Genomic DNA, 15,360 nt, shown 5'->3' on the forward strand with positions numbered 1-15,360 from the left:
GAACCCTTAGGGAACAGTGATCACAATATGATTGAGTTCACTTTGAAATTTGAGAAGGAGAAACTAAATTCCAATGTGTCGGTATTTCAGTGGAATAAGGGAAATTACAATGACATGAGAGGGGAACTGGCCAAGGTTGATTGGAAAGAGACACTAGCAGGAAGGACAGCAGAGCAGCAATGGCTGAAGTTTCTGCAAAAAATGAGGTGTGCGAGACAGATATATTCAAAATAAGAAGAAATTTTCGAATGGAAGGGGGACACTACTGTGGCTGACAAGTGAAGTCAGAGCCAAAGTGAAAGCAAAAGAGAGGGCATACACGGGAGCCAAAGCTAGTGGGAAGATAGAGAATTGGGAAGCTTTTAAAAACTTGCAGAAGGAAACTAAGAAGGTCATTAGGAAGGAAAAGATGAATTATGAAAGGAAGCTGGCGAATTATATCAAAGAAGATACTGAAAGCTTTTTTAAGTATATAAAGGGTAAAAGAGAGTTGAGGGTAGATATAAGACCAATAGAAAATGATGCTGGAGATATTGTAATGAGAGACGCAGAGAAGGCAGAGGAACTGAATGCGTATTTTACATCAGTCTTCACAGTGGAAGACATCTGCAGTATACCGGACATTTAAGAGTGTCAGGAAAGTGAAGTATGTGCAGTGAAAATTATGACTGAGAAGGTACTCAGGAAACTTAATGGTCTGAGGGTGGCTAAATCTCCTGGAGCTGATGGAATGCACCCCTGGGTTCTGAAAGAAGTAGCTGGAGAGATTGAGGAGGCATTAACAATGATCTTTCAAGAATTGATAGATTCTGGCATTGTACCGGATGACTGGAAAATTGCAATTGTTACTCTGCTATTTAAGAAGGGTGAGAGGCAGCAGAAAGGAAACTATAGACCTGTTAGCCTGACATCAGTGGATGGAAAGTTGTTGGAATCGATTGTTAGGGATGAGATTACAGAGTACCTGGAGGCACAAGGCAAGATGGGTGAAAGCCAGAATGGTTACCTGAAAGGAAAATCCTGCCTGACAAGCCTACTGCAATTTTTGAGGAAATTACAAGCAGGGTAAACAAAGGAGATGCAGTAGATGTGGTGTACTTGGATTTTCAGAAAGCATTTGACAAGGTGCCACACATGAGGCTGCTTAGCAAGATAAGATCCCATGGAATTACAGGGGAGTTGCTAGCATGGGTGGAGCATTGGCTGATCAGCAGAAAGCAGAGAGTGGGAATAAAGGGATCCTATTCTGGCTGGCTGCCGATTACCAGTGGAGTTCTACAGGAGTTGGTGTTGAGACTGCTGCTTTTTACAATGTATGTCAATGATTTGGACTATGGGATTAATGGATTTGTGGCTAAATTTGCCGATGATACAAAGATAGGTGGAGGAGCGGGTAGTGTTAAGGAAACAGAGAGCCTGCAGAGAGACTTAGATAGATTAGGGGAATGGGCAAAGAAGTGGCAAATGAAATACAATGTTGGAAAGTGTATGGTCATGCACTTTGGTGGAAGAAATAAACAGGCAGACTAATATTTAGATGGGGAGAAAATTCAAAATGCAGAGATGCAAAGGGACTTGGGAGTCCTTGTGCAGGACACCTCCAGGTTGAGTCAGTGGAGAAGCAGGCAAATAAAATGTTGGCATTCATTTCTAGAGGTATAGAATATAAGAGCAGGGATGTGATGTTGAGTGTCTATACGGCACTTGTGAGACCACATGGAGTATTGTGTGCAGTTTTGGGCTCCTTATTTTAAAAGGTTATACTGACATTGTTGAGGGTTCAGAGAAGAGTCAGGAGAATGATTCCAGGAATGAAAGGGTATGAGGAACGTCTGGCAGCTCTTGGGCTGTATTTCTAGGAGTTCAGGAGAATGATGGGTGATCTCATAGAAACAGTCCGAATATTAAAAGGCCTGAACAGATTAGATTTGGCAAAGTTATTTCCCATGGTAGGGGAGTCCAGGACAAGAGGGCATGACTTCAGGACTGGTTGTCCATTTAGAACAGAAATTACTTTCGTCAGAGGGTGGTAAATCTGTGGAATTTGTTGCCAGGAGCAACTGTGGAGGCCAAGTCATTGGTGTATTTAAGGCAGAGATAGATAGGTTCTTGATTAGCCAAGGAATTAAAGGGTATGGGGAGAAGGCAGGGGAGTGGGGCTGACTGGAAGAATTGGGTCAGCCCATGATTGAATGGTGGAGCAGACTCCATGTGCTGAATGGCCTACTGCTGCTCCTATATCTTATGGTCTTATGGAACTCCTATGGTGAGGAGGCTAGCGGGAGCCTTCAAGGAGGAAATTGGAGAGAGCTTTCTGAAAACATTGTCTATTTACCCTGTGTTCCGAGCTGCTTTTGAGGAAGTATGCTGCAGTACTAGGCTAGTTGGTGAGCATAAACGAGTAACTGTGTGGTACACCCAGTCTAAACCAGTCGCATTATTGCCTGGGGAAGTAGCTAGAGTGACGGGAAACCTCAAATTTCCAGGAATACCTGAGGCCGAGTCCGTCTTGGTGGATGCTCCGGAAGATCATGAAGAGGCGTTATGCTTACCTGCTGGGATACAGGGAGGCCCGAACCTGAGAAGCCCTCAGTTAGAAACATAGAAAACCTACAGCACAATACAGGCCGTTCGGCCCACAATGATGTGCCGAACATGTACCTACTTTTGATATTACCTAGGGTTACCCATAGCCTTCTATTTTTCTAAGTTCCATGTACCTATCCAGGAAGCTCTTAAAAGACCTTATCGTATCTGCCTCGACGGCTATTGCTGGCAGCCCATTCCACGCACTCACCACTCACTGTGTATACCCCTGAATCTCCTCTGTAGCTACTTCCAAGCACCTTAAAACTGTGCCCTCTGGCCAAGGCCTTCTCATAGCCCCTATTGGCTCTCCTAATTTCATTCTTAAGCTCCTTCCTGCTAGCCTTATAATCTTCTAGATCTCTATCATTATCTAGGTTTTTGAACCTTTTGTAAGCTTTTCTTTTCTTCTTGACTGGATTTTCACCAGCCTTTGTACACCACAGTTCCTGTACTCTACCATCTTTCCCGTCTCATTGGAATGTACCTATGCAGAACACCACTCAAATATCCCCTGAACATTTGCCATATTTCTGCCGTACATTTCCCTGAGAACATCTGTTCCCAATTTATGCTTTCAAGTTCCGGCCTGATAGCTTCATATTTCACCTTACTCCAATTAAATGCTTTCCTAACTTGTCTGTTCCTATCCCTCTCCAATGCTATGGTAAAGGAGATAGAATTGTGATCTCTATCTCCAAAATGCTCTCCCACTGAGAGACCTGACACTTGAACAGGTTCATTTTCCGATACCAGATCAAGTACAGCCTCTCCTCTTGTAGGCTTATTGTGTCAAGGAACCTTCCTGAACACACCTAACAAACTCTACCCCATCTAAACCCCTCACTCTAGGGAGATGCCAATCAATATTTGGGAAATTAAAATCTCCCAGCATAACAATGCTGTTATTATTACATCTTTCCAGGACCTGTCTCCCTATCTGCCCCTCGATGTCACTGTTACTATTGGGTGGTCTATAAAAAATACCCAGTAGAGTTATTGACCCCTTCCTGTTCCTAACTTCCACCCACAGAGACTCAGTAGACAGCTCCTCCATGACTTCTTCCTTTTCTGCAGCCATGACACAATCTCTTATCAACAGTGCCACACCCCCACCTCTTTTGCCTCCCTCCCTGTCCTTTCTGAAACATCTAAAGCCTGGCACTCTAAGTAACCATTCCTGCCCCTGAGCCATCCAAGTCTCTGTAATGGCCACAACATCATAGCTCCAAGTGCTGATCCACGCTCTAAGCTCATCTGTTTAGTTCATGATGATTCTTGCATTAAAATAGACACTTCTCAAACTATCGGCCTGAACATATCCCTTCTCTATCACCTGCCTATCCTCCCGCTCGCACTGTCTCCAAGCTCTCTCTATCTGTGAGTCAACCATCCGTTCAGGTGAACAGGTGAACAGGATGACAGTGAGTGTCAGGAACACTTCAGAGCGGGAGCTCACCCTCAGGTGGGGTATGCTAATGGTGCACCTCCTTCCGGTGATGGTAATGTCTACTTTCCCTGCGAGACAAGCTGGGGAGAAACTCTCTCCAAAAAAAGGAAATTAGACTGCTGAATTGTTCAGCTTTGGGACCCCCCCACCCAGCACCTGGAGGTTGGAAGAAGAGGCTGATAGAAAAGATGTTGAAAATGAAAGGTGTCTTTTCTACTGACGAGTTTGATGTGGGTTGTTACAAGAGCACTCGCCGCACCATCTGGCTGACAGAGGATGCCTCGTATAGAGAAAAGTCGCGTTGACTGGCACTTGCAGAGGTGGAGGATGTTTGGCAGCACCTGCGGAAGTTGAAGGTAGCTGGGATCATCACTGAGTTCAGAAGCCCAAATACGTCTCCAATAATGGTGGCCAGGAAGAAGAATGGGAAGGTATGGATGTGTGTGGACTATCTGACTTTGAACAGGCATGCAGTCCCCAACCAGTATATGGTCCTGAGAATCCAGGACGTGCTGGCCTGCCTGAGTGGTGCAACATGGTTCTGTATGCTGGACTTGAGGAGTGGGTATTATCAGTTCCCCATGAATGAGGCTGAGAAAGAGAAGATGGCATTCATATGCCCACTGGGATTCTTCCAGTTAGAAAGGATGCCCCAGAGCATATCGGGAGCCCCTGTGACTTTCCAGCATGTCATGTAGATAACGGTGGGGAATATGAACTTGCTTGAGGTATTTGTGTACCTGGATGATCTCATAGTGTTTGGGTCCACCTTGGAGGAACATGAAGCGAGGCTACTGAAGGTGCTGGGCCACCTGAAAGCTGAAGGGTTAAAACTTTCTCTGGACAAGTGCCAGTTCTGCAAGACATCTGTCAACTATGTTGGACACATAGTCTCATGGCATGGAGGATCTACAAATCCGGCTAAGATAAATGCAGTGGCCACATGGCCAAGGCCCCAGACTGTGAGCGCTTTGCGCTCATTCCTTGGATTCTGTGGGTACTATCGGAAGTTCGTGAAGGACTACTTTAAAGTGAGTCATCCTTTAAATCATCTTCTGTGAGATTACCCTCCTTTGGGGAAGAAAGGGCGGATGAAACGAAAGGATGGATAAGATTATCTAAGCCTTCGGAGACTTTTGGAACGAGATGGGATGTGAATTGTGAAGAGGCCTTTCAATTGCTGAAGGAACTGCTGACAAGAGTGCCAGTGCTGGCTTTTACAGACTCCCAGTTGCCATATGTCTTGCCTACAGATGCCAAGTGAAAGCATTTAGGGGGTGTCCTGTATCAGGATTAGGGCACAGGGTTGAGACCTGTCACGTTTGTCAGCCTGAGTCTATCACCCTCTGAGAGAAACTACCTCACACACATTGGAGGTCCTGGCATTGAAATGGTCTGTGGTGGATAAGCTAAGTGACAACCTATATGTTGCCACGTTTGAGGTAAGGATAGACAACAACCCATTAACTTATATCCCAACCTCGGTGTAATTGGATGCCACAGGCCATCGGTTGTTGGTAGTGTTGTCTGCCAATGATTTCAACCCGAAGTACTGGCCGGGGAGTCGGAACACTGACGCAGATGTGTTGTCCTGACATGCACATGAAGGGATGGACAGGGACGGAGAGTGGGAGATCGTTCCCGCCCTTGGATTGAAAACCATGTGCTGGTTTTCCATCATGGGGAAGGCAGAGGAAAGGCAAGGGCAGGAGTGAGCAGTAATCTTTTGGGAGCTTCTGATGACACCATGCCACAGGCTCACTGCAATCTGACTGCTCTGAAGACAAAGCCGTTGCCAGAATTGAGTCCTGGGGAAGTGGCAGCCGCTCAGTGAGATGACCCGTGTATTGGTACTGTTTGGTCAGTGGTTGCGAAAGGGGACATGGCCCAAGCAGACAAGATGAAACACTCTGCGGTGTCTCTACTACTGAGAGAATGGCCCAGATTGGAGTTGAGGAACCAGATCCTATACCACATCACTTCGCCTCTGGACCAGCCACAGTGGTTCTGCCTGAGTCACTTCATGATGATTCTGGCCATTTTGGGGTTGACAAGACCTATGGATTGCTCAGAGATCAGTTTTACTGGCCCCGAATGAAGCCAGAGGCTGAAGAATACTGCAAGTCGTGCATTCAGTGATGCTGCCTACAAGAGCTGCTCCATTGTCCCACTTGCAGAGTGTGGGACCCCTTGACCCGGTGTGTGTGTGGATTTCCTGCCAATAGAGCCAGATGCCAGCAAAATGGCGAATGTCTTAGTCATCACGGATCACTACACCAGAATTGTGCAAGCTTTCCCTACCAAGGACCAGAGGGCGTCCACGGTGGCCAAAGTGTTATGGGAGAAGTATTTCATTTATTATGGCCTCCCCAGGCAGATACATAGTGATCAGGGACGAGATTTCGGGAGTAAGCTCAGGCAAGTTACTGAGCATGCTTGGAGTCGAGAAGTCGATGACCACTCCCTATCACCCTCAGGGTGATCCCAGCCCAAGAGGTTTAATCGGACCTTGCTAGACATGCTTGGAAACTTGGAGATCAGCAAAAACGAACAAGTGGAGTCAACATATTGGACATCTAGTCCACTGTTACAACTGTACGCGAAATGAGGTTACCGGGTATTTGCCATATTATCTAATGCCTAGGCATGAGGTGAGGTTGCCCATTGACCTTTGTTTTGGGACTGGCGAGGAAGACCTACCACTGAAGACTTATCTGAAGTACATGTGTGATATGAGAAGGGAGCTGAAAAATGATTATTAATTAGCTGAGGTTGTGCCTGCCAAACAGAGTCGAGGAAATAAGAGGAGGTATGGTCAAAAGGCTAGGTTCTCCCAACTCATGCTGGGAGACCGAGTCCTCATAAAGAATCTGGGGCTACCTGGGAAGCATAAGATGGCTGACTGCTGGGTAGCTACGCCTTATGTAGCGGAGAGTGAGATGCCAAACATAGAAGTATTCCGGGCGAAACCAAAGGATGGGAAAGGGCCAGTGAAAATTCTCCATTAGAAACACCTTTTACCTCTGGGACAAGAGGTGCGTGTTGACCCGGAGTCTGACCTGAACCATACACCGAGTGAGAGGACCCTGCGGCAACATTGGGAGACTGATGGACCAGCAGCGGGAAGGATTAGACCAGCCCCCGTCCGTGAATGGGATACAGACTTGGAGGATGAGGAAATGGGGGTGTGGTATATGCTGCCTTTTGCTAACTTCCCACTAATTGATGAAGGGATTCCCAACCCTTCTCACGCTGAGGCAGGTGAAATGGGGATGGGGGGACTGGCAGGCATGCAGCTGGACCATGAAGGGGTTGGGCTCTAATGTAACTGAAAATGAAGCTGAGCAAGCCAAATGGCAGAGGGACCTGCATTGCCGGAAGATACGAGAAATAGACTGGAGTAGGCCTCGCCATGTAGACCAGAAGTATCCCAAGGAGTGCCTGAAACTGACGAGTAGATGATGGGATAAGGAGGTCTCAAAGAGTCAGGAGACCCCCAGATAGGCTGGCCTATTTATCACCAGGGGAACAGACTGTTGTGACTATCCCCTAGAGAGATTTGTCACTACCACTTACAAATAAATTGGAGGTTCTGACATGCAAAATTCCGTTGAAAACAGTGTTATTAAGGACAGGATGACAAATTATTTCAAAGTCATGAGGACATGACTATTGTGATGGGGGAAGACTGTAATGCCCTGGCTCACCTCTTTACTGCTATGCTGTAGGTATTTCATTTAGCAGCTCTGTGAGAGCAGTCTGTTCTGCTTTCAGCCTGTTTGGGTTATTGTTGAGGATAAGGGATGACGAGGAATGTGCGCCATTGAATTAGGATGGTGGAACTGGGAGGAAGTTGTTTGGTGAGGGACACTAAGGTTGGTCTTGGAGCTTTTGTTCAAGGGGAGATGTAGAGAGAAGATGCTGGGGAGAACCGATTGTAGGATATGATCTAGTGGAAGACCCGTTTATTCGAGATGGATTGCAAGCGATGTTTGGAAGGTGGTGTGGGCTTTCACACAGACTGAGGGCCCGGCATGTGTTGACAGAGAAGTTCAAGGTGAGCTCCAATTTGTGCATATTTGACTGTTTAATTATAATGAGCCCTTTTCGATTTTTCTTTAAGTAAGTTTCATAAATATAATTCCTTTAGTCGTATGCAGTGTTCTGTCTATTGTTTCTTAGCACTGAATTGTAACAGGGTGGCAAGTTACACAGCATCCACACAAACTGGGTTCTGGGGTGGAAGAGCCACATGAGTCTCACGAGTTTGGCGGGACCAGAGAGTGTTTTCCTTAGACATATGCAGCCAATGAAACTGGGGGTTTCATAGAAACATAGAAACATAGAAAATAGGTGCAGGAGTAGGCCATTTGGCCCTTCGAGCCTGCACCGCCATTCAGTATGATCATGGCTGATCATCCAACTCAGAACCCTGTACCTGCCTTCTCTCCATACCCCCTGACCCCCGTAGCCACAAGGGCCATATCTAACTCCCTCTTAAATATGGCCAATGAACTGGCCTCAACTGTTTCCTGTGGCAGAGAATTCCACAGATTCACCACACTCTGTGTGAAGAAGTTTTTCCTCATCTCGGTCCTAAAAGGCTTCCCCTTTATCCTCAAACTGTGACCCCTCGTTCTGGACTTCCCCAACATCGGGAACAATCTTCCTGCATCTAGCCTGTCTAATCCCTTTAGGATTTTATACATTTCAATAAGATCCCCCCTCAATCTTCTAAATTCCAACGAGTATAAGCCTAGCCGATCCAGTCTTTCATCATATGAAAGTCCTGCCATCCCAGGAATCAATCTGGTGAACCTTCTTTGTACTCCCTCTATGGCAAGGATGTCTTTCCTCAGATTAGGGGACCAAAACTGCACACAATACTCCAGGTGTGGTCTCACCAAGGCCTTGTACAACTGCAGTAGTACCTCCCTGCTCCTGTACTCGAATCCTCTTGCTATAAATGCCAGCATACCATTCGCCTTTTTCACTCCCTGCTGTACCTGTATTCCCACTTTCAATGACTGGTGTATAATGACACCCAGGTCTCGTTGCACCTTCCCTTTTCGTAATCAGCCACCATTCAGATAATAATCTGTTTTCCTGTTTTTGCCACCAAAGTGGATAACCTCATATTTATCCACATTAAATTGCATCTGCCATGAATTTGCCCACTCTCCTAACCTATCCAAGTCACCTTGCATCCTCTTAGCATTCTCCTCACAGCTAACACTGCCACCCAGCTTCGTGTCATCCGCAAACTTGGAGATGCTGCATTTAATTCCCTCGTCTAAGTCATTAATATATATTGTAAACAACTGGGGTCCCAGCATTGAGCCTTGCGGTACCCCACTATTCACTGCCTGCCATTCTGAAAAGGTCCCGTTTATTCCCACTCTTTGCTTCCTGTCTGCCAACCAATTCTCTATCCACATCAATACCATACCCCCAATACTGTATGCTTTAAGTCTGCACACTGATCTCCTGTGTGGGACGTTGTCAAAAGCCTTTTGAAAATCCAAATATACCACATCCACTGGTTCTCCCCTATCCACTGTACTAGCTACATCCTCAAAAAATTCTATGACATTCGCCAGACATAATTTTCCTTTCACAAATCCATGTGGACTTTGTCCGATGATTTCACCGCTTTCCAAATGTGCTGTTATCACATCTTTGATAACTGACTCTAGCATTTTCCCCACCACCGATGTTAGGCTAACCGGTCTATAATTCCCAGGTTTCCCTCTCCCTCTTTTTTTAAAAAGCGGGGTTACATTAGCCACCCTCCAATCCTCAGGAACTAGTCCAGAATCTAAAGAGTTTTGAAAAATTATCATTAATGCATCCACTATTTTTTGGGCTATTTCCTTAAGCACTCTGAGATGCAGACCATCTGGCCCTGGGGATTTATCTGCCTTTAATCCCTTCAATTTACCTAACACCACTTCCCTACTAATATGTATTTCCCTCATTTCCTCCATCTCACTAGACCCTCTGTCCCCTACTATATCCGGAAGATTATTTATGTCCTCCTTAGTGAAGACAGAACCAAAGTACTTATTCAGTTGGTCTGCCATGTCCTTGTTCCCTATGATCAATTCACCTGTTTCTGTCTGTAAGGGACCTACATTTGTCTTAACCAATCTTTTTCTCTTCGTATATCTATAAAAGCTTTTACAGTCAGTTTTTATGTCCCCTGCCAGTTTTCTCTCATAATCTCTTTTCCCTTTCCTAATTAAGCCCTTTGTCCTCCTCTGCTGGACTCTGAATTTTTTCCAGTTCTCAGGTGAGCCGCTTTTTCTGGCTAATTTGTATGTTTCTTCTCTGGAATTGATACTATCCCTAATTTCCCTTGTCAGGTACGGGTGCACTACTTTCCCTGATTTATTCTTTTGCCAAACTGGGATGAACAATTGTTGTAGTTCATCCATGCGATCTTTAAATGCTTGCCATTGCATATTCACCATCAACCCTTTAAGTATCATTTGCCAGTCTATCTTAGCTAATTCACATCTCGTACCTTCAAAGTTACCCTTCTTTAAGTTCAGAACCTTAGTTTCTGAATTAACTATGTCACTCTCCATCATAATGAAGAATTCCACCATATTATGGTCACTCCTACCCAAGGGGCCTCTCACGACAAGATTGCTAATTAACCCTTCCTCATTGCTTAATGCCCAGTCTAGAATAGCCTGCTCTCTAGTTGGTTCCTCGACATGTTGGTTCAAAAAACCATCCCGCATACATTCCAAGAAATCCTCTTCCTCAGCACCTTTACCAATTTGGTTCACCCAATCTATATGTAGATTGAAGTCACCCATTATAACTGCTGTTCCTTTATTGCACACATTTCTAATTTCCTGTTTAATGCCATCCCTAACCTCACTACTACTGTTTCGTATGTGTTGTCAAAATCTTGCTGCTTGATTTTCAGAGGACCTAAATTCCCTCTCCTAACATCTGTCTCAGTGATATGAATAAAACCTTTGGCTAGTCAACTTTATCCATCAAAATTTTTAACAGCAATATTTCCTTCTCTGATGCCAGAGGCAACATCCCATTTCTGGAATCAGACCCACAGAACCAGCCTTGCCTGGGATCAGGCCCACAGAAACACCTCAGCCACAGAACCAGTCGTGCCTGTCTTCCCAACTGTTGGATCATCTGCTGCTATCACTTTCTTCTTGACTTTTTGATTCCTATACTTGCACAGCACATTCACTCCTGGTACCTTGGACTTGTCTCCGCTGTTCACTTAGAGAAATTGTTACCCTCACTGGCATTCAGAGTTGAATGCTGAATTGATGTACAAGCACCTCTCCAGTGCAAATAACCCTGCAGACCACTACCTCTGACCACATATTTAATCCAACCACACATTTTCTTTATCCTACTATTGATAGACTTGCTTTTCCTCACTACGTCCTGAACTCTGGATTTCATTTCCTAAACTTTCTGTCTCATCAGATTTCCGTTCTTCTTTGGGGTCCTTTTTACAATACATTCCATTAACTGTACTTTCAATGGTCTAACCAAATGCTTCCTTCTTTGGTTTGTTGCTAACACTTTTTGATTGTATTCATGTGAAGCATTTTGAGATGCTGTAAGGAGCTAGACGAGTACAAACTAGAGATACCAAAGGCAATTTCTTTCTTGGTGGAAAAACTGATTAAACACCCAAAAGGAATCAGTGTAACTTTCTTTGAAAATGAAACAAATATCTTCTGAGGCAAAACAAGCATTGCTTCATTTCTCTGACAGTTAGAACTGACCAAAGCCAGTTGAAATATGAGTCAACTAACTGTAGAATTATGACTGAACAAACTGCCATTTTCATGATTTTAAATCTGATCAGGAAAGTGCCACGCCTCACCACAGGCAGCTAACATCATCAATTACTAATCATTACATTGCAGTTCATAGGGAACTGAAACCTCTAAGCTCCTAATGTTAACACATTACTGAGGTAGATTTCATGTATTTGAAAATATATGTTTTTACAAGCATATCTAATACTCATATTTGTAACACTGGACTTAGCTTAATTGATTTTCTGATTCTGTTCATTGCGGGTGGCTGCCTTCCAAAATTATGAGAATCCAATATCTGCAAGTTTAATTTGTTTATGATGATTTATGCAGACAAATACTTTCTTATTTGACAGATGTTTTCCACAAACGGGATTGTTCTTTCAATCCAAATTAACATAATCGTATGTGATATTGGGAGTTATTGTTGTATGGTCAATTACCATAAACATTCATTCTCTTCACTACTGGCACATAGTGGCTGCAATGTATACCATCCATAAAATGCACTGTATTTATTGTTATACTAGGATAAGGAATGTCCAGACCACATTTCAGTAAATCTGATCACTTGTCTGTCCTTCTCCTGCCTCCACACAGGCAGAGGCTAAAGAGCAAAGCTCCAGAGATTAGGACAACAAAGAGGTGGTCACAGAACATGAAGGAATGCCAAACACTAGGAAATCTGCAGATGCTGCAAATTCAGGCAACACACACAAAAAAACTGCTGATGGACGCAGCAGGCCAGGCAGCATCTATAGGAAGAGGTATGGCTGCGGGATTACTTCGAGTCAGTGGGCTGGGGCGTATTCAAATACTCATCTGTGAATCTGAATGAGTACGACAGTGTGTCCCACAAAATCATTCAGAATCTTCCCCAAACAGAAGCCCTGGATGAACCATGAGATTGACAATCGGCTGAGAGCCAGGACAGAGGCATTCAAGTCTGGTAAACAAGAAAGTTATAAGAGGTCCAGGTTCAATCAGTAGAAAGCCTTCTCATGGGTGAAGTGGCAATTCTGGACTAAACTTGAATGAATGAAGATGCTCAATAGTTGTGGCAGTGTTTGAATACTATCACCTTTTACAAAGTTAAATCAAGTGACAGAGGCGACAGTAGGGCTTCGCTTCCAGATGAGCTCAATGCCTTCTATGCTTACTTTGACCATCAAAACATGAAGGAACCATCAGAAACTCTCACAGCCCCTGATGATCCTGTGATTTCAGACTCTGAGGCTGATGTGTGAGCATCCTTCGGATGGGTGAACCCATAAAAAACATCTGGACCAGACGGGGTATCTAGCCAAGTATGAAAATCCTGTACCAATCAACTAACTGGCGTGTTCACTGAGATCTTTAACCTCTCCCTTCAGCAGACTGAGGTACCAACCACTTTAAGCAGGCTTCAGGTATACTGATGCCTAAGAAGAGAGTGATAACCTGCCTCAGTAATCCCCAGTGTAATGAGAGACTGGTGACAAAGCACACCAACTCCTGCCTGAGAAGCGACTTAGATCTGTTCCAGCGTGCCAACCGGCTCAACAGGTCCACAGCGGATGCCATCTCATTGGCTTTTCACCCCACCCTGGAACATCTGTTCAGCAAAGATGTCCTGACAGCATCAGGATGCTCTTTATCGACTACAGCTTAGCATTCAAAACCATCATCTCCTCAAAACTAATCAAAAAAGCTCCAAGAACTTGGCCTCAATATCTCCTTGTGCAATTGGACCCTCAATTTTCTCCCATTCAGTTCAGATTGGTAACAACATCTCCTCCATGATCTCCGTCAGCAAAGGTGCACCACAAAGCTTAGCCCCCTGCTCTACTCACTTTACACATATGACTGTGTGGCTAAGCAAAGCTCCAATCCCATATTTAAGTTTGCTGAAGACATCACTGTCGTAGGCTGAATCAAAGATGGTTATGACTCAGCATAGGAAGGGAAATTGAAAATCTGGCTGAGTGGTGCCACAACAACAATCTTTTACTCAATGTCTGCAAGCTCTAGGAGCTGATTAGTGATGTCAGGAGAAGGAAACCAGAGGCCCATTCGCCACTTCTCATTGGAGGATCAGAGGTGGAAAGGGTCAGTAACTTTAAATTCCTTGGTGTTATCATTTTGGAGGACCTGTCCTGGGCCTAACATGCAAGCACAACTATGAAGAAAACAGGCTTTATTAGGAGTTTGTGAAGATTCAATATGACATCTAAAACTTTGATAAACTTCTACAGATGTGTGGTGGAGAGTGTATTGCCTGGCTGCATCACAGCTTGGTGTGGAAACAACAATGCCCTTAAATGGAAAATCCTCCAAAAAATGGTGGTTATGGACCAGACCATCATGGGTAAAGCTTTCTCAACCATAGAGCACATCTACATGAAGCGTTGTTGCAGGAAAGCAGCATCCATCATCAGGGACCCCCACCACATAGGACTTGCTCTCTTCTTGCTTCTGCCATCAGGAAGAAGGTACAGGAGCCTCAGGACTCACACCACCAGGTTCAAAAAACAATTATTACACTCAACCATCAGGCTCTTGAACCAAAGGGGATAACTTCACTCAACTTCACTTGCCTCATCATTGAAATGTTACCACAATATATGGACTCACTTTCAAGGGCTCTTCATCTCATGTTCTTGATATTTATTGCTTATTTATTACTATTATTATTATTTTTCTTTTTGTATTTGCATAGTCTGTTGTCTTTTACACACTGCTTGAAGACTCATGTTGGTGAAGTCATTCATTGATTCTGCTTATTATTATTAATAATAATAAAGGTTATTATTCTATGAATTAATTGAGTATGCCCACAAGAAAATCAGGGTTGTATATGGTGACATATATGTATTTTGATAATAAATTTACTTTGAACTTTGAATTATTCAGCCAGGCCACTCTTCCCAAAACTGTAAACTCTACCAACCAAATAAATACGGCCAGCAAATGCAGGGGAACATTACCATCTGCAGAGTCCCCTCCAAAGTGGGCAGATGCATGGCAGATGCAGTTTAATGTGGATAAATGTGAGATTATCCACTTTGGTGGCAAGAACAGGAAGGTAGATTACTATCTGAATGGTGTCAAGTTAGGAAAAGGGGAAGAACAACGAGATCTAGGTGTCCTTGTTCATCAGTCACTGAAAGTAAGTATGCAGGTACAGCAGGCAGTGAAGAAAGCTAATGGCATGCTGGCCTTCATAACAAGGGGAATTGAGTATAGGAGCAAAGAGGTCCTTCTGCAGTTGTACAGGGCCCTGGTGAGACCACACTTGGAGTATTGTGTGCAGTTTTGGTCTCCAAATTTGAGGAAGGACATTCTTGCTATTGAGGGAGTGCAGCATAGGTTCACTAGGTTAATTCCTGGGATGGCGGGACTGTCATATGTTGAAAGATTGGAGCGACTGGGCTTGTATACACTGGAATTTAGAAGGATGGGAGAGGATCTGATTGAAACATATAAGATTATTAAGGGATTGGACATGCTAGAGGCAGGAAACATGTTCCC

This window comes from Mobula birostris, chromosome 5, assembly GCF_030028105.1.
Source record: "Mobula birostris isolate sMobBir1 chromosome 5, sMobBir1.hap1, whole genome shotgun sequence".
NCBI lineage: Eukaryota > Metazoa > Chordata > Chondrichthyes > Myliobatiformes > Myliobatidae > Mobula > Mobula birostris.